The following is a 22,013-nucleotide window of genomic DNA, read 5'->3' on the forward strand; positions in this document are numbered from 1 at the left end:
TCCCGGAGTTCACCCAGACTCATGTCCATCGAGTCAGTGATGCCATCCAGCCATCTCATCCTCTGTCATCCCCTTCTCCTCCTGCCCCTAATCCCTCCCAGCATTAGAGTCTTTTCCAATGAGTCAACTCTTCACATGAGGTGGCCAAAGTACTGGAGTTTCAGCTTTAGCATCATTCCTTCCAAAGAAACCCCAGGGCTAATCTCCTTCACAATGGACTGGTTGGATCTCCTTGCAGTCCAAGGGACTCTCAAAAGTCTTCTCCAACACCACAGTTCAAAAGCATCAATTCTTTGGTGCTCAGCCTTCTTCACAGTCCAACTCTCACATCCATACATGACCACTGGAAAAACCATAGCCTTGACTAGACGGACCTTTGTTGGCCAAGTAATGTCTCTGCTTTTGAATATGCTATCTAGGTTGGTCATAACTTTCCTTCCAAGGAGTAAGCGTCTTTTAATTTCACGGCTGCAGTCACCATCTGCCGTGATTTTGGAGCCGCAAAAAATAAAGTCTGACACTGTTTCCCCATCTATTTCCCATGAAGTGATGAGACTGGATGCCATGATCTTCGTTTTCTGAATGTTGAGCTTTAAGCCAACGTTTTCACTCTCCTCTTTCACTTTCATCAAGAGGCTTTTTAGTTCCTATTCAATTTCTGCCATAAGGGTGGTGTCATCTCCATATCTGAGGTTATTAATATTTCTCCCGGCAATCTTGATTCCAGCTTGTGCTTCTTCCAGTCCAGCGTTTCTCATGATATACTCTGCATGTAAGTTAAATAAGCAGGGTGACAACATACAGCCTTGACGTACTCCTTTTCCTATTTGGAACCAGTCTGTTGCTCCATGTCCAGTTCTAACTGTTTTTTCCTGACCTGCATACAAATTTCTCAAGAGGCAGATCAGATGGTCTGGTATTCCCATCTCTTTCAGAATTTTCCACAGTTTATTGTGATTCCTGTCCTTATAGTTCTTAATGCCATTTAAAACAGCAATGTACTTTTACTGACTGTGTGTATTATCATGTCAGTTCTAGGAGAGCAGGGACCTTTTCTGATTTCTAAGCACAAATATTTTGTCAAATAAATTAACCATCCTGTTAAGATTAGAGAAGGTGAGAATGATAACTCATTGCCAATATTCACAGCAACTGTAAACAAAGTCTAATATCCAGATCTAACCAGCACTAACTAGACTTCATGCCATCTTAACTATTTTGCTCTATCTGTAAAATGAACCCCTGAGCTAAAGAAAAACAACTTCGGAAAAATAAGGGGTAAAAAACATTCCCTACTTACTACTTCAAAGATGTGGCTGAAAAAAAAAAAATTACTTCAGTATTTCCCATATGTCAGAAGATAGACTCACCTCCTGGAAGGGCAGCACACACAGGTATCAGAAAGCTGACTCTTAATGGAAGGAGAAAACAAAGATCTGGGGAGGAGTGGAGGCAGTCAGTTAAAAGTCAAAGAAGAAGAAGATTTCTAGGGTTATTTGGTAAAGGAGCAATTCATGCAGCCCCACAGCCAAAGTCTTCTGTATTAAAGAGGAGAACAAGAACGTACACTTGTAGGGAGGACTTCCCTGGTGGTCCAGTGGTTAAGAATCTGCCTGCCAGTGCAGGACATGCAGGTTCAATCTCTGGTCCAGGAAGACTCCACACGTCCCTGAGCCAACTAAGCCCATGCACACAACTACTTGAGCCCTCTTTCCTAGAGCCCTGTTATTCAACAAGAGAAGCCACTGCAACGTGAAGCCTGCACCCCACAGCTACAGAAAAGCCTTCGCAGCATCGAAGACCCAGCACAGCCAAAACAAAAACAAAAAAATTTTAAACGTACACTCAGTCCAGAGTTACTACTGTCATTTTATTGGACTCTGTTGTTGGTTGTTGGGGGGGGGGGTCTCCATGTGCAATTTTTTTAATGTGAAGTATAGAAAACATTCTAGAGAGATTTCTATTCTTAAAAAAGAAATGAGGCTTAAAGTTAGGAGAAGAGTTCATAATTAACAGGGGTGTCACTTTTTGGAAACGCTTCTTTCCTTGATAATGTTAGAAAAACACAGAGTTGCGAAGCAGGGAAGTGCGAAGCAACCACAGAGTGGACACCTAAGGAGCTCTGAAGACAGAAAGGAATGAGAAAGAGCTCTGGCCCTAAAAAAGGGGTGCCCTTCTAACTTGGGAAAGCAAATCTTACAAGAAGGCAACCAAATGCAGTCGCACAGTGAACCTGGGAGAGAAGGATAAGCCGCTGGGCTGCAAGGAACTCTGACTGCCATGCGGGGTTCAAAAAGGGAAGAGAGCATCCCAGGCAAAATGGCTGCACGACGGAGGCTGCGAGGGAACAAAAGGCCTCTGTTGGGAAGGGGCAGAGCTGCACCCTGGCAAGGAGCCAGAGGTGGGCTTACCTTGTGACTGATGACTGCTTTACCTCGGACTGGTCAGAAATTGGGATTTTTCTACTTTGACTTTCCACATATAATCAACTAATTTTCAAAGAATCAGTTAAAAAAAAAAAAACCTGCTGAATATAACTGCAGCTGGTATTTGATCTCCAAGTCACCTCTGAATTTACAGGGACACAGGGAAGGTTGGCATTAAATCAGTTATCACTGGACAAGTCTAGGGAAAAACTGTAGTTATTTTGGTCTTCTGGCTATTTGGATTTTAGGCAAATGGGAAATTAAAGCATGATTAATAATTGTACTTTCTGTCTTCATAAGACTTAATAGTTCTCCAAGTGTTTTCATGTACTAATTGGAAATATGGTCACTCCAATAACCACTGTTTTGCTGTCATTTATCAGATGAAGCTCCCAGGTGTTACTGGCCCAGGGTCAGATGCTTAACAAGCAGAGAAGCTGGGAACAGAACTTGGGTATCCATGATATTAATACCTCCTCCAGGGCTCTTCCTGTCAAACGATACTGCTTCTCCAAAGTGGGTACTGTGATAAAAATCACCAGAAGATAGCAGGCCATTTTCAAAGAGCGATACAGTAAAGGGGGGAAGAAAAAGTTGAACGTCTGGCAAGAAGAAGCACAATACCATGTTTACGTGTATTTTATTTAACATATGCTACTGAGTCTCTTATAGAAATGTAAACGTTCATTCATGTCAAACTAAACCTGCTCCTAAACTCCCACTGGGAACCAGACACATTAGATACACAGGTTAAGGATCAAATGCATCCTGAAATTTCAAAAGCCAAGGAAAGTTATGTAAGGAATCTTCTAGATACTGACACACATGCCCCAAAGAGCTGGCCAGTGCCTCCTCTTCTGTGATAAAGAGTTTCTCTGACCTCTCTCCACTTACCTCTATCATTCTCTGCTCTTCAAATCACCCTACTCTGACAGCCAACTCTTCTCATGGTACGCCACTTCCTCTTCTGTGATAGTTTCTCTGACCTCTCTTCACTCACCTCTATCATTCTCTGCTCTTCAAATCACCCCACTCTGACACCCAACTCTTCTCATGGTACACCACTACAAGGCTGCTGCCTATTCCTCCTAGTTTCTAAACAAACTTGAAAAAGACCATAGATACTAAACTATCAGAACTTCCAAAGAGAAAAGTAATGCATGTATTTAGTTGATTCATTTATCAGGATACATATTTAATTCTCGGAGAAAGGGATGGCAACCCACTCCAGTACTCTTGCCTGGAAAATCCCATGGACGGAGGTGCCTGGTGGGCTGCAGTCCATGGGGTCACTAAGAATCAGACATGACTGAGTGACTTCACTTTCACTTATTTAATTCTAACTTCTAAAGGTTAAAAGAAAGAGACTGATGTAACATTTCCCCACTGTATATTTGGTGAGTGTCATTCCTGATTTAAAATGACCAATTCCAAATGAAGGCTATGTCTATTAACTTCGCATAAATATGTATTAATGATGATAATTAAAACTATTTTTATTTCTTTTAAGGAAAATTATTTTGCAGTACAATACCTCTGGTAGTTACCAAGTTTTTCCTTTTCTTTAGTATAACTCATAGTTATTCACATTACTGCTTTTAAAAGCCATATCAGCACATAATTACTCTTACCAAAGTTATGACCCACTAACCATTCAACTGTTTCCTTAGCTTTCTCCTTCTTACTATTCTATAACTTAGTATTAGATACCCTTTGTGGGCATTAGGGGGGTAAAGACAAGATGAAACCATCACCCTATGAATGCATGAGTTTAAGAGTAGAATATCATAAATGGTTTCAGAAGTCATTAGAAAAATATTCCATGAAATGGTTTTTTCAAGGGATGAAGGGAATCATCTTAGCTATAAAACAAGGAAGGTGGAAGAGACAGTGATTCCCAGAATGGGCACTTTTAAAAAATGCACATTCCTGGACACCATACCAAACCTCAAGGGTAGCAGAGGACCTCAAGCCTGTGGCCTATAAAATGACTTTCTCTCCACTTTATCATGTCAGCTGCATCTTATGAAGTTAGGCTGCCATGACTACCATCTCTCTTTCTGTGTTCTACCAGCCTCAGGCTTCTGCCACCACCTTCTTTGATGTCTGTTCCCCCTGAACTCTCATCTGCACCCTGATCCTAACCAACTCCCTTGAGTCTCCTTTCCAGGAAGACCTGTTAGCTAGGGCACAGTGGCAAGGGCAGGGCAACTGCAGAGAACCAAGGTCGTGCCAACTCTGTCCCCAAGGGCAACCGCTGCCAGTTTCTCTCCTCTTTGAACTTTAGCCTGTCAGGGTGGCAGTGAGGGTGAGTCTTTATGACAACTATATCATGTTCCTCTATCAACACAGAACAGGACCCAACGTTGCAAAGGAACGCTATTGGTTACAACTACTCAACATTCTCGATCAACACAAGGGATCCTCAAGAAATTTAAAAACTATCTCGGCTTGAATACATAATATGTTCAGATATTTAAGAGTTCAAATAGTAGTGGAGGTATACTTAAACAGTATGCTAAATAAGTGTCCTTCTCATTCCCACCCCAAAAACCCAGTTCTCTTCCTCGGAGCTAATCACTGTTACTAGTTCATTGTGTCACCTTCAAGAGATAGTCTCCAGAGTCACAAACATAAGCACATATTTAACATCAATGACCACAAACTGCTCTGCACCTAGATTTGTTCCCTTCTTACATCTTAGAGATCATTCCACGTCAGCAAATACAGAACCACTCCACAAATATAGATCATTCCACATCAGCTTTATCACAGCTACCTAGTCTTCTTTCTGCTCCCTATTTAACCAATCTCATATTGATGGATCTCCTGCTCTCTAAATCTTTGTTGTTATAGACAATGCCACAGTGGATGTCTTGGTGAAATTCATTTTGCAATGTACAAATACATCTGTAGCAAAATTTCTTAGATTTCCTGGGATGAGAAGACAGGTGGCTTCTTAATTTTGGCAATATTGCCAAATTGCTATCCACAGATGCTGTGCCATTTTGTACCCCTACTAACCTGGGATTTCTTTGGAAGGAATGATGCTAAAGCTGAAACTCCAGAACTTTGGCTACCTCATGTGAAGAGTTGACTCATTGGAAAAGACCCTGATCTGGGAGGGATTGGGGGCAGGAGGAGAAGGGGACAACAAAGGATGAGATGGCTGGATGGCATCACTGACTCGATGGACGTGAGTCTGAGTGAACTCCGGGAGTTGGTGATGGACAGGGAGGCGTGGCGTGCTGCGATTCATGGGGTTGCAAAGAGTTGGACACGACTGAGCGACTGAACTGAACTGAACTGAACAATGTATGTGCCCATCAGTTTCTGTGAAGCCCTGCCACCCCAAGGAATTAACAAACATTAAGATCTTTGCCAATTTAACAGGTTAAATAGTTTCAAATTGCATTTCTTTATGAGTTGAGCATAATTATATATTTTTAAGTGCCACTAGTAATTCCTTTTCTGTGAACTGTTTCTTCATTTCCTTTGCGCCTTTTCTAGTAGATTAACAGTCATTTTTCTCATTGATACATAGGAGCTCTTTGGATATTAAGAAGTAAACCCTAGTCTATGACACATCAAAAATAGTTTATTCCTGGTGTGATGATGTTTTCTCTTTCCTCTTACACATACATACTGCTGCTGCTGCTGCTAAGTCACTTCAGTCGTGTCCAACTCTGTGCAACCCCATAAACAGCCTCATACCAGGCTCCTCTGTCCCTGGGATTCTCCAGGCAAGGACACTGGAGTGGGTTGCCATTTCCTTCTCTGATGCATGGAAGTGAAAAGTGAAAGTCAAGTCGCTCAGTCGTGTCCAACTCTTAGCGATCCCATGGACTGCAGCCTACCAGGCTCCTCCGTCCATGGGATTTTCCGGGCAAGAGTACTAGAGTGGGGTGCCATTGGCTTCTCCCTTATACATACTACCTTTTCTTAAATGAAATTAATTTATCAATTTCCATCTTATGCCTTCTTTTTTTTCTTTAAGGTGTTTAAAAACTTTTTTTTAAGTGTAGAAATAGACATCTTCTACAATGAAGTGAAGTGAAAGTCGCTCAGTTGTATCTGACTCTTTGCGACCCCATAGACTATACAGTCCATGGAATTCTCCGGGCCAGAATACTGGAGTGGGTACCTTTCCCTTCTCCAGGAGATCTTCCCAACCAGAATACTGGAGTGGGTAGCCTTTCCCTTCTTCAGGGGATCTTCCCAACCCAGGGATTGAACCGAGGTCTCCCGCATTGCAGGCAGATTCTCTACCAACTGAGCGATCAGGGAAGCCCATCATCTACAGACCATCTCTTTAGATTTACATGTTTATTTCTTCTGTTGGCATTTTTTGAAATAAAACTGGAAGACAAGCTGGGATATAATATATCCATCTACTTCCTTCCATGACCTTCCTGTTCCATTTTACTGAGTTTCTACAGAATTTGAACTCTTCTTTTCCCCGCTTTCTTCCTAAAGTTTCCTACATTTGCTTGACCTACCTTGGAGATCACACTCTTTTTATAGTTCTTGCTCAATTTGAAGTTTATTGAGATCAAAAAGAATTTCATTAATGGCTTTCATAATCAACATGCCATTCAAACTGCACTACTTTTTCTATTTTAGGGAAATTATACCACAAAAACTGTTCAGATTGTTGCCTGATGGGGTGTGAATATGCAAAAGCTTGTCTAGCTGCTAGAGACAAACAAAAAGCAAAAATGTTACCTTAATTTCAAATAAATCAGACTTTCCTCTTTATCTCCAGAGATGACATGTAACAAAAATGTTTTAATTGCAATGTTCCTTTAGATACTTTATTCTTTAAACTTTAGTAGTATGTTACTGGTAGCAACACTGTATTATGTATAAAAATATACCAAGGTAACTTCAAATTTATGATAAAACTTAAGCACTGGTTTAGGAGCTGTGAAATAAAGCTATTGCTGGAAATTGAGGCCACGTTTATTTTAGATTTGACTTTTGAAAAAAAAAGATTCTAAAAATATACTGCTGTTGTTCTCCCTTCTACTTCCACGCTTTTCAAAAGGTGGACAGGTCTGTCTCAAGAGTTATAGTAAGAATTGCCTCAATAAGATACAAGGTAAAAAAGTAAGAGCTGATGTCCTGTTCCTGACGACTCCCTCTACACTTCAATTTTGTCTCATATTAGCTTATGGAAAGAATGACAGTTTCTTTTACTGATTTCAAAACAAAACAAAAGAAAAAATAATAAAAAAGTTGTGCCTGAAATGAATCTTGTTTTTTTTTATAAGTAGCCGCCTGGTTCCTGTGTCCTGTAAAAACAGGCACTTGACCCTTGGTGTAGCTTCTGTTCGACTTTTTATCACGGGAACGGATTGGTCTGATTTCTTGGCCCTCGTCTTGAATTGGCCATATACAAGGTCCCTGGCCAGTGGACTGAAGGCTTTGTCTAAGATGACATGGGTCAGCTCAGAGGATGTGGGGGAGGGTGTTTTATCTTCCCCGTTGTCGTTTGAGGTTTTGATGTTCTCTGGGTAAAGAGGCCATTTATCTTTGTAAACACATAACATTTTGCTTTCTCCAGTTTTCTGTTAATGGCGAAAGAATGGAAGCGAATAAAGTTTTACTGAATTTTGAGACACTAAAAAAAAAAAAAGAATGACAAAGAAAAAGAGAGAAGCACAAGGTAATTTAATTTCCCCTATCCTTTCCCATCCATTGAGTTAAAAGGCAAAGCTACGGGTATCAAAATAGCAAACATCAAAAAATTTTAAATAATGATATTTATTTAATCCCTCATCACACCCTCAAAAATGAAGACTTTTCTCTAAAAATCTAAGAAAATCTTCAGAATAAATGTTCAATTTCACTTCCTATACCAACCACTCAAAGAAAATGACAGAAAGCAAGCTTAAAACCCACTGAAGATGTTGCTATTGATTCATCTTGTTATTCACCTACCCATAATGTAGGGTTCCTGTTACCACCAAAAGAAGTAAATTATTTGGCACACTATCTTCTAAAGGAGCTGGCACCTCACTGGGCAAGTCTCAGGGCCTCAGTTTTTCCACTTGTAAAATGGGAGAGGTTGGAATTGGAATAAAAGATTTTTTTTAAGCCCTTCTCTCTTCATGGCAAATAGATGGGGAAACAGCAGCAGACTTTATTTTGGAGGGCTCCAAAATCACTGCAGACGGTGACTGCAGCCATGAAATTAAAAGACGCTTACTCCTCAGAGGGAAAGTTATGACCAACCTAGACAGCATATTCAAAAGCAGAGACATTACTTTGCCAACAAAGGTCCATCTAGTCAAGGCTATGGTTTTTCCAGTGGTCATGTATGGATGTGAGAGTTGGACTATAAAGAAAGCTAAGCACTGAAGAATTGATGCTTTTGAACTGTGGTGTTGGTGAAGACTCTTGAGAGTCCCTTGGACTGCAAGGAGATCCAACCAGTCCATCCTAAAGAAATCAGTCCTGAATATTCATTGGAAGAACTGATGTTGAAGCTGAAACTCTAATACTTTGGCCACCTGATGCGAAGAGCTGACTCATTTGAGAAGACCCTGACGCTGGGAAAGATTGAGGGTGGGAGAAGGGGACGACAGAGGATGAGATGGTTGGATGGCATTACCGACTCAATGGACATGAGTTTGAGTAAACTCCGGGAGTTGGTGAAGGACCGAGAAGGCAATGGCACCCCACTCCAATACTCTTGCCTGGAAAATCCCATGGATGGAGGAGTCTGGTAGGCTGCAGTCCATGGGGTCGCTAAGAGTCGGGCACGACTGAGCGACTTCACTTTTACTTTTCACTTTCATGCATTGGAGAAGGAAATGGCAGCCCACTCCAGTGTTCTTGCCTGGAGAATCCCAGGGACGGCAGAGCCTGGTGGGTTGCCGTCTATGGGGTCGCACAGAGTCGGACACAACTGAAGCGACTTAGCAGCAGCAGCAGCAGCAGGGAGGCTTGGCGTGTTGCAGTCCATGCGGTCGCAAAGAGTCGGACACGACTGAGCAACTGGACTGAACTGAACACCTCTAACACCGTGTGTGTGTGTGTGTGTGTGTGTGTGTGTGTGTGTGTGTGTGTGTTGCTCAATCGTGTCTGACTCTTTGCAACCCTATGGACCGTAGCCCGTGAGGCTCCTCTGTCCATGGGATTTCCCAGGCAAGAATACTGGAGTGGGTTGCCATTTCCTTCTCCAGGGGATCTTCCTGACCCAGGGATCGAACCCAGGTCTCCGGCATTGCAGGCAAATTTTTACCATCTGAGTCAACAGGGAAGCCTTCTAACACCTTATCTAATATAAACGTCATTCAAGAATCAGCACATCAAGGAAATATAAGTATTTTCAGTGTCTGGGTACCTTCTTCATATATTTTATGAATTGACCTCTAGGTTTTATTGAATAGAAAAATATACAATCCATCATCTCTAAAGGAGAAGATAACTTTTGTATATTAATCATGAATTCTTTGTACTCAGTCTCATAATCCTGGTGATATTAAATATTATATTAAATGATAATCTGCCAATATTTTACTTAATTATTTTTACCTATTTAAAATTATTTTTATGTACTTAAGCTTATTTTTTAATTTACTTAAGCTTATTTTACAGGTTAAGTAACATACTTAATGTTCTCTCTAGCCTAGTTATCCCTTAGATAGTCTTGGATATCAAACTATCCAAGACCATAGTGGCCTTGGAGTGGCCTCCTTGGAGTAGCTCTGTTTGTCAACTTACTATATAGATTTTCTGAGACACTGGCCCTATCCATTGGAATTCTCTCACCTGGAGTAGTTTTTATTTTCAAGTAATCTGCAAAACCACTGCAAGAAAGAGTCTTCAGACATTTCTGCTTCTCGTAATTCATCACTCTATTAACATTATCCTTTTACAGATATTTAGCGTTTGTTTTATACTATATTTTAAGAAAAACTACATTTATACAAACACAATGTAAGTGAATACCCACTTATAAGAAAACATTTCACATAATCCACCAGGAACTTCGTCTTGAAACCATCAAGATTTCATATGCTCTTGAGATTCCTGTAATACCCAAGTTGGACCTCTTAATAACCATTCATCTTTGTCTATTTTCTATTTTTCTCTTTAAAAATCAATTCAACACTGTCATGTTCCATTCCCAGCAAATCTGAACTCAACCATCCAACTATCCCTTCCCTGATCTCTGTCTTTCTCCTACTTGACAACATGTGTCTTCATGACAATAGGACTTAACCATGAATAAGTCCTTTTACAGCTTCTGTTACATAAATCTGGAAAAAGTTTAGGGAACAAAAGAAAAAATAGACACTTCATGCAAATTCTAAAACCAAAGCCAGATCCACCCCACACACATGCATACATATTCAACAGTGATTTGTTTTTGGTAGATGCTGTTTTGAGTAGATTCTTAAGGGCAGGCATGTTTTTGACCCAGCATCTAACAAGGCATCTGGCACATACTAGGTGTTCAGTAAACGCAGGCTGAACAAAGAAGAACATGCAATATCACTGCCACATGAGACCCACAGGAGTGACCAGCCAAGGGTTTGGTAATCAAATGGATGGACATAGTGTGCGTGTGTGCTAAGTAGCTTCAGTCATATCCAGCTCTTTGTGAACCTATGAACCACAGTCTGCCAGGCTCCTCTGTCCAAGGGATTCTCCAGGCAAGAATACTGGAGTAGGTTGCCATGCCCTCCTCCTGGAGATCTTCCCTACCCAGGAACTGAACCCGCATCTCTTGGGTTCCCTACACTGGCAGACAGGTTCTTTACCACTAGTACCAGCTGGGAAGCCCAGGAATGGATACAGAACTACTTCCAAAGTTCATGGAGACTCAGAACAACACTAGAAGGGCAGACCACCAAGTTCAGTAACTGACATGTCAGTATCAGAAAACATATGTCAGTTATCCCTAAAATTAACTTTAGTTCATATTCTTTATCAAAGCTACTAAGTTCACTCTGAATTTCAAATCATTGAATATATCTATTCAGGGGATGTAAGGAATGTATAGCTGAAGCAGGGGATGTGGATAATCATCCCTGAATAATAAAGGTTTATAGTCCTTTATTCTCTTATGAGCTTCTTTTTTGATAACTTCTGACTTTAGTGGTAAACAACAAGGTTTTTTTCTTGGGAGGTCTTTCTTTCTTCTCTCTTTCTGTCTTAAAGATGTTGCCACATTGTCATTCAACTGCTTTTGGAACTACCAGCAAGATGTTCTCCAAATCACTATGCCAAGGGAAAGCAATTTAACACACACACATACACGTATGCTTGTTTGTATTTGATTATTTGTGTTTGCTTGTTTCCCTGGCTTCTGTAAGTTAGTACAATTTTGGAAAATAATTTGGCAATTTCTATAAGTTGAATATTCACATATCCTACACAATCAACAATTCTATACCTTGGTATTCACCCAAGGGAACACCTGCCCGTGTACCCCAGGAAATATGAATGAGCAAAGCAGCATTCTGCAATCTTCTTAAAAATGAAAAAAAAAAGGGGTTATTGGTAGGAGAGCAGGGAAACATTTTGTTACAGATACATGATGGAATATTGTACAGCAGTGTAAGTCAATGAACTTACAACATAGACGAATCATAGTGACATAATGTTGAGTGGGGAAAAAAAGTTTCACACATCAGCAGATAGTATATGAGACCTTTTCTCAAAATCAAAAACAAACTAAAAAAAGGTATTATAATTATTACTTAAGCTCTGCAGTTAAACAACAACAACAACAACAAAAATCCTCTTTTGAGAATTCGTGCTTTATCCTTCCATAGAGGACCACAAACTTCTATCTACTTATGCATTAACCTAATTCTACAATTATAGAATTACGTATAATTCTATACAATTCTTCAACAATGCTACAGATATTCAACAACAAATATTTCATCTTGGAAGGACTTTACCTTTCTTCTTGGAATAAAGTTAACTAACACAAGGTTAAAGCAATCTAAGGACAAGAAAACTTATTTTAAGCAATTCTGTAAAAGTCTAATAGAATCACATTTTACTATAGCCAAGGGACAACTGATAAATCATCATAATCTGAAACTAAGATATCCCAAAAGGAATTCATCCACTGATTGTAGAATTGAGCTATCAACATCAAAACTGAAAATATGGGCAAACCCTGGATTTTTTAGGCTTTCTAAAAGCAAAGATTTTAATTTCAAAATGCTGTGTTTCTACTTGGAGAAAAAAAAAACATTATTTTTAGGGGAAAACACATGACATTCCGCGTAAAAGAATGATAGGAATAATAGTCCACCTATCAGGGCCTTCCTTATAACCCAAGGAGGGCTATGCATACATATTCTTTATAGGTGATTATAGCCCAGTTACACTGCAGCTTCCCTTCGACCTTGGGAACTCTGCTCATTCTGAGTTACTGCGAGGTCTTCTGTTTCATTTATTATTAGTCTTTGTATCTGCAATGCTGTAGCACTGGATAGGAATATCAACATTGTGAGGTCGCAGTACCTAAAACTGTAGAAATGCTTCCAAAAAACCAAAAAAGGAAGGAGGGAGGGGGGAAAAATACTACCAAGAGGAAAATAAAGTTAATGATATTAAGATGGCCTATTAAATTTTTTACTTTTGGAGAGAGACCATATTTGCTAATCATCTCTGTGAAATACAACTATCCGTTAGCATACAATTTTTAAATTTAAGAAAAGACAGTCAAGAAAAAAAATTGGTATGGGGAGGGGGGAAATCACAATTTACTAAAACTAGTCCAGCGATTTAAAAATGGAAATTCGTATAGAGAAAAATCCTCTAGGACTTTACATCTGGGAGAAAGAAATAATCTGGCACCCCTGTGGGTTCACTTAGTTTCGTGTCAATTGCTTCACGTCCATTATGTAATGCTTTCCCCAGCTTTAAGTCTCTATGTTTAAGCTACCTTCAGGTATATAACAGAACTGCTACAAAATCAGTATCTGGCCATAACTTTCAAAAACAGCTCGAAAGATGTCATGCAGATATATCTGTATTCAGCAGAGGTTTTTTTTAAAAAATGTGCTGGTGTCATTACTTCTCCCCGGCTTCCTCCCCAGGTCTCCCATCCCTTCCTCCCCAGTATCTCCGGCCACACGTTTTGCGGGCAGCTCCCGGCTGGATGCAGGGGAAGCACGTCTTGACTGCAATGCAAACCCTGTCCCGGTCTGAACCAGGGAAGGCAGGCTCGGGCCCGGCCGGGGGTGTGAACGAAGGCTGCAGAGAAGGCTGCAGGGGAGCCAGCAGCGGGTGGGCAGGGGTGCCCCGAGAGGGCAGTCCGCAGTGCACGCGCACAATAAAACCCAATGCACAACTTCCCAGCCGCTCCTCTCGGCTCCCCAGCTTCCCAGAAAGGTGCGGCGTAGGCGTTAGCTGGAGCGGGCGCGGGCGCGCGGGTTCAGTTCTCCGCCGACAATTACATCAGTCCCTGTCCCTGCCCCAGCTTCCAACCCAGCAGCCGGGGCGCGGGGAGCGCGGGGGGGATGCGGGCGGGAGAGCCGGGCGCCCGGAATTCCCTACCACGAGGGGGAGGGGAGGGCGGGGAGCGGGCACCATGACCCAGACGCCCCCTCCCACCACGGCCGCGGGGCGGGATTGTCACCGCCACCTCCCGCTGTCCAGCCAGGGGAACCCCTGGAAGGCTACGACGCCTCGGGGGCCCAAAGCGGGACTGCCCGGCCGCGCGTCCCTGAGGGTCCTCGGCCCTCCGGCCGCGCACAATGCCCCCGGGCCGCGGTGCGGGCACCGTAGTGTGGTTCCGGGTGTCCCCTCCGCAGCTAGGACACCTACCGGGAAGACGAGCAACGGTGCAGCCGATGGTGTGGTGGCAGCGACGGGAGGCGGGAGACGGCCCCGGCGGACGGGCGCGCGGGCCGGCCGGGGAGCCGAGGCGCGGGCGCCGCCTGCGTGGAGCCGCGGTCTCCGGCACCCACAGCGGCGGCGGCGGCGGCGGCGCTGCGCCTCCAGTGGTCCGCGGCGCCGCAGCCCCTCCTCTCCCACGGGCGGGGCGCGCTGGCGGGGCGGTGCTCCCGGCTCCCCGCCCCCGGCTCCCGCTGGCTGGCGGAGCCGGAGTGGAACCGCTGGCTCGCCGGACCTGCTGGACACCTTCTCTGAGCCTCCGGGAGAGCCGCGGGCTGGGCGCGCCGAGCCTCGGGACTCGCGGGGGTCTCACTGCCTGGGCTCACCCCCGGCCGGCCCTGGTGGGAACACCCCTGCTGTCCAGAGACCACAGCCGTGGAGCCCCTTACCCGGCAAACCCGGGCCTGAGCGCCGTAGAAACGACCCGGTTCGCCCTAGCTCCAGCCAGCGGAGGTGGACCAGCCCTGGCTCGCACGGGTTAGCCCAGATGGTCCCAGCGCTCGGGGCCCGGAGAGCAGCCGCTCGAACACCGTGGGAGAGCGGATTCGGAAGAGAACAGCAGCCCGGTCACCTCCCCGGGGACGATGCCCAGCCCCCGTCTCGGGCCTTCATTCAGGTGATCAGTAAACAGACAGGACTGCGTTTGCCTGCTCCCAGCCGTCCCTGACACTCGCGAGCAAAAAGTTCTCAGGCCCGGAAAAAACACCTCACTAGGACCCTTCCCACCCTTTTACATTCTTCTGCTCTTAAACCGTTCCCAGCCTGTGCCAGGGCTGGTTAACCTAAAGGCAAATATGCTAGGAAGGACGGGGTGATTTCTTCTGTAGATGGATGACTGAGGAAATATCGTAAGTATCTCAAGACATTTCTGTCATCACCATCTTCAGGAGAAAAAAATCCCGAGAACACGGATTGTCACAGGAGCTACTACAGATGCAGCGCTGGAGTGCTTTGTGGGCTCTCTGGGGTTCCAGACTGGATGAAGGAGGGTAGCGATGCCTTTAAAAATTTAAGATATTGCTACTCTCAGAGGCAGTTCTGATGGCAATTCACCGTTCTCTGTACTGATAAAAAAAAAAAACAACAACCTTGTTTTGCTATGAAACATAATCATATATACTCATTCTCGCACAATTTCTCTTGACTCTCCAATCTCACTTTTTGGTTTAGCAACTTCCAGCCTAACATCATTCTTATATCCTCCTATCAAAAAATAATAGATGCTGGACCCTGTGACGTGTCGGTTTCACCTTAACTCCTTCCCTATGAAGAAATTCTCCTCAAGGGGACAACTGGGGTGCTGACCTTCACTTGACCATCACCACATTTTCACCCCTTTCATCTGGATTTTATTGATAGAAACTCTACTGAAACGGCTCTCTCTCTCTCTTGAGAAAAAAAAGGTAAATCCCACATATAAGAAAATACAAGTGTGAAGGAGATGAGAGGGCACACACAGAGTAGTTAACCTAAAGAAATGCTCAAATATTTTAAGGGAACCTCTAGTAGCAGAGAACTATTAGGGAGGGTAAAGGGACTATCACACCCTAAATCTCATGTTTTACCTTAAGCACACTGGTATGCTTTCAATTTATTCCATAGTATCTGTGTTGTATTATTTATTTAGTTAGTTATTGGCAGGTGCGCAGCTTGTGGGATCTTAGTTCCTGGACCCTCGGCAGTGAAAATGCAGAGTCCTAACCACTGAACTGTCAGGGAATTTCTTGTTTTATTATTTAAAAATAGGGGGCAAGTCTCCTACGCGTCTTATTGATTAATGATCAAATAAGCTGTGAGGGCACTATACCCATCCATTTGGGGATGTGGGTGAAATGGAGAGAGCTGACATGGAATAATATAAAGGCAGGTTTTCCAGTCTGTGTATCCCAATATTTTGAAAACTTAGACTGGCATATATATGTGAATATGAATAATAGGCTTTTCACTGCTTTCTGAGCTATGACAGGGTTACTGCTCAGAAGTTGCCAGAAAGCAATGTTTTCATTAAGTGTGCTCTTGTTGAGAGATTAGGTCACAAGTCATATGTTGGCAAAAAGGATCTCTGCCTCCTGATTCAGTCCTTCAGTTTGTCTCAGAAATACTTGTTCATTTTCAATGAAAGAAGATAAAGATATTCTTAAATACTACTATTAATGCCATAATTTCAGGATATGGAAATAAACTGGAATCATAGCCCCCACCATCAATTCTTTTCATATCACTCTCACACTTTATTTTCATTGCAATTTTTCTACGTGTATAATTTTAGCTGGGATTTCTTAGGCATACTGAAAAGCTAGGGCTTCAGTGAAAGATGCAATCCCAGGGCATCAAGAGTGAGGAAAAAAACATGTGCAGCAAGGAAGAAGGGAGCAAATGCATGGAGGTGTATTGCCAACCTGGTCTGTGCTTCATGACCCTGAGGAGATGCAGCCAGTTCCTTGGCCACGTGATGTGTCTATGAACACTTGAGTTCAGTTCAGGTGCTCAGTCATGTCCGCCTCTTTGCAACTCCATGGACTGCAGCATACCAGGACTCCCTGTCTGTCACCAGCTCCCGGAGCTTCCTCAAACTCATGTCCATCGAGTAGATAATGCCACCCAACCATCTCATCTTCTGTTGTCCCCTTCTCTTCCTGCCTTCAATCTTTCCCAGCATCAGGGTCTTTCCCAGGGGGTCAGTTCTTCCTATCAGGTGGCCAAAGCAGGCTCTATAGAAAACGTGTGGAAGCTGTCTGTTAAAGCAAGGACCAAAAAAGAAATTTACCTGCAAGCTCCCTGCCAGTTCCTTTCCCCCACTGGTCAAAAGTTATCCGGCTGGTGGTTAATCCTCCCAGCTTCCAAGTTGAGTCATCTGATCCATTTGGTAAAAAGAAACAAACCCCATCCTCTGCAGCCATGGTATGGTATTTCTGCAGGAGTGTTCTATAGGTAAATTGGTTATTCTGGAAACTGTTTTCCAGAATCCCCTTGTAGGTTTGTGTTTGTCTGGGTGGAGAAAGCTGAAGTTGCCTGAGGTTTGAGTTTCATTTAAACAGAAGTGAAGCAGCAGCCATTCAACTCTGAAGGTTGTAATTGGTTAGATGTGGCAAAAGACAAACGTCTGGATGTAAGAAAGTTCTTGTTCTCACTCTTTTCTGTCCTGTGTTCTCCTTGGCCAAACAACTGTGACCACAGTCAGGCTAATGGACTCTTCGCAGAGACTCAGAGGTGGGAATCACAAAGACCCCACCACTTTTCCATAGACATCTGTACTGGTCGTCCATGTGGTCCTGCCACAGCAGCTGAACGTGCCTAGCTTCCAGATTTCCCTACAAGCTCAGATTTCCCTTTGCTTATGTCAGGGCTGGTCTCTGATCTTTCAACAACCACTTTTCAGTCTCTTAATTACCCACCTCCTCCCACAAGTGTGGAAGTCTAATTCTTCAACATTCTCAGAGGGCTTCTGCTTCCCTGATCGAACCATATTGTTGAGGGCTTAAACCCGTGGCTGCTCTGCTCCATGAGTCACTGTGGAGGGGTGGGCAGTTGAGGCATATCTCGGAGACCCGGAGAAATGTGAGGCCAAGAGAAGCTGGGGAGGTACTCTAGCCGTGTCCAATATAAGCAACACTAATATTTATAATTTGCTTAGTGTTTGTTCCTGCAGTCCATGGGGTCGATGAGGGTCGGAAGCGACTGAGCAACTTTACTTTCACTTTTCACTTTCATGCATTGGAGAAGGAAATGGCAACCCACTCCAGTGTTCTTGCCTGGAGAATCCCAGGGACAGGGGAGCCTATTGGGCTACCGTCTATGGGGTCACACAGAGTAAGACACGACTGAAGTGACTTAGCATAGCATAGCATAGTGTTTGTTCATTAAGAGTGTTCTGCCTTGAAAATATTTTTAGTATTGCTAAATTATTCACTACTTTTATAATAAATTAACCTAATTTAGTGAATCACTCCCCCGTTATCAAAATGAACAATGGCTCATTTTACCTTTGTTAAAACATCATTTTGGTTCCTTGAATGGAAAACAATAAATCAAATCTCAGTTAGAAAATTGTGACTAGTATCTTTCCCCAGCTATGGAAGCATCCTCTCCATGTATAAAGTTGAGCATAAAGATGAGCAATCCCTTTGTAATTTACTCTTTGTAGAGTAAGGGGTTTTTTGTTTGTTTTGTTTTTTTTTTTACAAATTTACCATTTTACAATACAAAAAGAACATAGTGAGAAAATCAAAAGGCAAACTCTTTGAAATAATGAATTCTTGCAGAAAGGGTCCAATGTTACCTAGTGCTTCTAGGGTGAGGGGCTTTGATCTATCCTTACCTGAAGTTTGTTTATTTGTCTGTCAGACTTGGTGCTGCTTTTGAATATGTGCATACACTTGCCCACACCTTCAGTTTCTACAATGCTTCATAAAAATCAATGCATTGTTGAAACTTTATTAGTAAGAATATTGCTATCAAGAACTCCTTTGTGGAATATAGTGAATATTTTATAATAATTACAAATGCAGTATAACCTTTAAAAATTGTGAATCATTATATTGTCCATCTGTAACATATATTATTGTATATCAACTATACTTCAGTTAACAAAAAGAACTGCTGTGTAAACATCTGACAAATTCAGAAGCTTAACCCCCATGTCCCAAACTCCATTTAGTTCCATACCCTCCTTCCCTACATTGTTGTGATCTGCTCAGATGACTTGCTGATCCAGACCACAGAATACTATCTCCATTTCAGAGTGAACCATTCATTCGGAGTGCTTATTAGATGCCTAAAAAGGATTGAGAATTGGATTTTGTTGAGATTATAAGTTGTAGGGGTTGAGGTGGTTTTGGTACCGGCTTCATTCATTTAATTTAATAAGTATTTATTGAGTGTCTGCTGTTTGTTAGCCATTATTTTCGGTGCTTGAGATATGAGTGAGCAAAATGTAGAGCCTGCCCTCATACAGCTTACATTCCAGAGGAGCCTACCAGAGTCCTCCCTCCATGGGATTTTCCAGGCAAGAGTACTGGAGTGCGTTGCCATTTCCTTCTCCAGGGGATCTTCCCGACCCAGGGATTGAACCCAGGTCTCCCGCATTGTAGGCAGGCACTTTACCGTCTGAGCCACCAGGGAAGTCTAGAGGAGGGAGACAGACAATCAACTATAGAGCAAATAGATTAGTAAATTGCATGATGTGTTAGGAAGCCATCAAGTGATATGAGCACATTAAGACAGATGGAGGTGGGCAGCCAAGTTGCTGTACAGTAAGCTCCCCACATAGGAACCCTCACGTTGAGAATTTTCAAACATGCAAACGTGCTACTACCAAGACATCACTGAATCATTTTTTTTCCCCCAAGAGGGTACGTAGAATTGAATCCAGCAAGTACCAGAACCATGCCATCTGCGTCAGGCATGAGTGAAACTGCAGCTTGCCCTGCCTCCTGCTGCTGAAGTCCTTTAGCTCTATCATCTCCTACTTCCTCTCCCTCCTCCAGGCTGTAACCTCTTTCATGTTTCCTTGATGCCAGCCCTTGTATGCCAGCTGTTGCACTGTACTACTGTACTTTTCAAAGTACAGTACTGTAGGATAAAAAATGTTTTCCTTATTTTTTGTTTGTTTTTTTTTAATGTATTATTTGTGTGGAAAGTATTATAAGCCTATTACACTACAGTACTATGTAGCTGACTGTGTTAATTGGGTACCTAGGCTAACTTTATTGGACTTATGAACACACTCCTGGAAGGAGATTCATTCATATGTAAGTGACTTATTAAAGAAAGTGGTCAATCTAGGTCTCATCGAGTAGATGGCATTTGAGGAAAGACTTGAAGGGGATGAGGAAGTTAATCTCGCAGATGTATGGGCATGGGAGGTTCCCATCCCATTCAGAGAGACCAGCCACTACAAAACCTTGGGAGTGGGTATGCCTGCTATGTTCCAGAAAGGACAAGGAGGCCAGAGTGCCTGGAACAGAATGAGCATGGGAATATGAGGAGAGAGAGGTAATGGGGCCCAAATCATAGAGGGTCTGTAGGCCACTGTGAGCACTTTGGTTTTATTCTGAGTGAGATGGTTGCCAATCACAGGTGTATGCAGTGGAGTGAAATGATTTGACTTGTTTTAAGAGCTGCTCTGACTGCTGTGTCAAGAATAGGTGGTAGGGGGCAAGGTTGTAAGCAGGGGGGAAAGCTGTGCCATCATCCAAGTGAACGATAAAGTGGATCAGGCCAGAAGGTAAGAAGGGGTTGAATTTAATCTGCATTTTAAAGGTAGAGCTGACTGGATATTTTGATGGATTGGATTGTACTTACTGATAAGTGTTTGCATGAGTTATGATTGACTTATTTCCATTGTACTCTTTACTTGTTGGTGAGGCTGTGGGAGGAAACATGGGGTCCTGCTGTCTCCGGATATTTGGACCTGCTGATCACTGGCTAAGATCTTAATGCTTGAGAGTGACCGTTACCAGTGCTCATACCACTTCCTGCCCAGCAGCACAGCAGTGCTCCATTCGCTGGGCTTTCATAAAACACACACACAAACACAGACGCTCAAAACAGACTGTCGGGCATAAACACGACAGACCCGTTAGGAGCACAAAAATTTAAAATGAAGTCTCCCTCCAAAATTGTTGAATAAAATCAGCAAAAGGGAATCCACTTTGCTTCATAGCCGAGGGCCTAATTTGAAAAATAAGACTTTCCTGTAATTGAACTCAGACCCAGAACATACTTTCTCAGCCCACAGGCCCTTTGGGAAGACTCGATCCTAATAAAAGTGTCCCTGTTATTATTTGAGGGCTCCTTCCTCTCCAGAGGGGCAAAGGGAACTAACTCGACTTTCCTGATGGATACAGAAGGAAGTTCTGCTAGGAAGTTGAAAGTTCCCTGAGGATAATTAGCATAGTGATGGATGCTGCTAAATGGAGGCACTAGGTATCCTTCCAGTTCTCTGAGAGGGTCATTTCTCAGTGTTTATCTCTAGATTTTCTTCTATTACAAAGAATAGGGCATGTGCCAAAAGTGTGGTGAGATAATTTAGGCAGTGCCCAGACATGTATTTTAAAGCAATTGAATTACAGAGTTAGTATTGCTTTTTTCTCTCGTTCTTTTTTTTTGGAGGATTTGCCTCAAGAAGCAAGACTCAGTTTGGTGCTATTATGTTTTTAATATCTCCCTGTAACACTTTAAAAATGTCCGATTTTAACAAAGAGCAAGCAGACCCCAGGCTCAGAGCCTTTGATCCTAGTAGGATGGTTCCAGAATTTAATGACATTTTATGTTTGTTGATTTGCACTACACTTAATTTTAGAGTTATATTCTGTTTGTAGCTTGTGATATAAAGTTTGTTCATAAAATGCATTCATTTAAGAATATTTTTAAAAGAAAGTCTATTTAAAACATACTGGATAACAAATACTGTAGATGGTACATCAGTATGCCTCTCCCAAGAGTCAGAAAAGTAGTAAGATAACAACTGAAAATTGAGCAAAAAAAACAAAAACAAACAGTAAATTGGAAAGAGAAAAGTCAGAAAGGCTGAGATTCTAAGCCCAATCTTTCCTAGCTTTCTGACTTTGAACATGTTTCTGAACCTCTAAGTCTCAGGTTCGTTTTTTTATAAAAACATTTCCCAAACCTAGTAAGGTTGTTGTAAGGATTATTACAGTAACATTTTACAAGAGCTTCCTATATAGAAGGCTCTAGGCAAATATTAGTTGG

At 42.6% G+C, this 22,013-nt stretch overlaps 1 protein-coding gene across 19 annotated transcripts in view; it reads right to left on the reverse strand.

Annotated features, from left to right (window-relative positions):
* The window catches only part of OSBPL6 (oxysterol binding protein like 6), a 215,399-nt gene extending 200,990 nt beyond the window's left edge, over positions 1–14,409 (reverse strand). For 9 of the 19 annotated variants that reach the window (XM_027556769.1, XM_027556750.1, XM_027556777.1 and 6 more), the window contains exon 1: positions 14,232–14,338. The gene's annotated coding sequence lies outside the window, so the exon portion shown is untranslated. Of the gene's footprint in view, positions 1–14,231 lie in introns of all 19 variants that reach the window. The other 10 variants (XM_027556834.1, XM_027556807.1, XM_027556870.1 and 7 more) reach the window with 5 other exon arrangements.
* Positions 14,410–22,013: the final 7,604 nt, after the last annotated feature.

The sequence above is a fragment of the Bos indicus x Bos taurus genome, chromosome 2, assembly GCF_003369695.1.
Source record: "Bos indicus x Bos taurus breed Angus x Brahman F1 hybrid chromosome 2, Bos_hybrid_MaternalHap_v2.0, whole genome shotgun sequence".
NCBI lineage: Eukaryota > Metazoa > Chordata > Mammalia > Artiodactyla > Bovidae > Bos > Bos indicus x Bos taurus.